General features: G+C 27.9%; 1 non-coding gene across 1 annotated transcript; it reads right to left on the bottom strand.

Annotated features, from left to right (window-relative positions):
- Window positions 1–715: 715 nt before the first annotated feature.
- TRNAI-AAU (transfer RNA isoleucine (anticodon AAU)) lies at window positions 716–789 on the bottom strand. The gene has a single exon. It is a non-coding gene; the product is annotated as a tRNA-Ile (tRNA).
- Window positions 790–1780: the final 991 nt, after the last annotated feature.

Genomic DNA, 1780 nt, shown 5'->3' on the forward strand with positions numbered 1-1780 from the left:
TATGCTACATAAAATGTTGTTAACTATGCACACCTTAATCGAGTTGATAAGATTATGTTACATAAAATGTTCTTAACTATGCATACCTTAATCGAGTTGATAAGATTATGTTACATAAAATGCTATTAACTATGCATACCCTACTAGTAAACACATTTGTAATGGTTATATAAGGAATGATGACATATACCATAGTAAGGTATTAAGATCATGTTTATTTGATTTGGGTGTGATTGCTGATCTATTTGTGCCATCATATCTTGTAAAACTACACTATTAAAGATAACTTTGACTTCTTTCTAAACTATTCCCAAGCAAATGAATTATTGGCTACCTAAGATTAAATCCATAAAATTTAGGAAATACAAAATATATTAAACTATTATTTAACAAATTGTGCTTCAAATTTAGGTTACTTTTAAAGTGTGGGTTTACAAAATACGTTAGCCGAATACCTTAGAATTATTGGCTACCTAAGATTAAATCCATAAAATTTAGGAAATACAAAATATATTAAACTATTATTTAACAAATTGTGCTTCAAATTTAGGATACTCTTAAAGTGTGGGTTTACAAAATACGTTAGCCGAATACCCTTTTGCATTAAGGTATTCTTGATTTAAATGCAAAGGAACAATACAAAAATTGATTTTAAAAAAAGGAATTGATTTTATAAATCGTTGTTCATCAGCGTGCCTTCTTTATGCTTATAAGTTGGCCTATGCAGGTCTCGAACCTGCGACCTTCGCGTTATTAGCACGACGCTCTAACCAACTGAGCTAATAGGCCGATGTCGATTACAAACTATTCCATTCAATCAGGTACACAAAATGCTAGGCACATTGACAATGGCCATCTTTGCTTTTGAACTTTTTAAATAACTACCGGAAGAAACTGCTTATCTATCCTTTCGTTTTATTTTTGTTTTTATTTATAGTATTGAGCGTCTCTTTCCTATGTTTTATTAAAAAATGTATTTGATTAAAATTGAATATTTAAAGCATGTGTGTTTTAAAATTATTTTTATAATATAAATATTTTGATATATGCATCAACAATATTAAATATGTAAATTACTTTATTAATAATTTAATATAATTATTTTCTTCACTTACGTAAAATTATAATGCAGGTTAAAATTTATATAAATAAAATAATCAACTTTAATTCTTGTATTTCACAAGTTGTAAACTAGCCATTGTTCCAAAAGGTGTAAAGAGAGGCCGATAAGATTGTTAAATTGGAATTGTTGAATTCGAAAAGTTGTATTTTGGTTTGAAATAATAATTGTTGTATTAGATTTTGATTGTTTACTGTATTTTTGTTAAGTTGGTAATACACAATTAGAATAATATTTGAAATATGAGATGATGAAAGTCTTAAAGTTTGTCTATACATATCAAACCGGCGATGATGCCATACACACACTTTTCTTAACAATGAGAAATGAGATTTTCTTGTCACCTACAATATAAGATGTGGCAACTATTCAAAGGATTGTTCTTATATTGTCAGCAATAGAAACTTTTATAATTCTACATCATCTAATGGACTTGCATATGCATGGAGCTTTTATATGAACTCTCTAGTGTGGTATTCACCTAATGTTTTAGGCTACCAACAAAATACACCCTTATTGTTTACAATTATAGATAGGCAACACTGATGGGCATCATTTGGAAATCATTTACCTAGGTTTTATCTTTTCATCATTATTTAATAGTAAACCAAAAAAATCTCACAACCCATTTTTTTAATCCAAATTAAATACTTTTGAAAA

The sequence above is a fragment of the Pinus tabuliformis genome, chromosome 6 (assembly GCF_031772625.1).
Source record: "Pinus tabuliformis cultivar Carrire ecotype Pingquan chromosome 6, CPIR1, whole genome shotgun sequence".
In the NCBI taxonomy this organism is placed as follows: Eukaryota; Viridiplantae; Streptophyta; class Pinopsida; order Pinales; family Pinaceae; genus Pinus; species Pinus tabuliformis.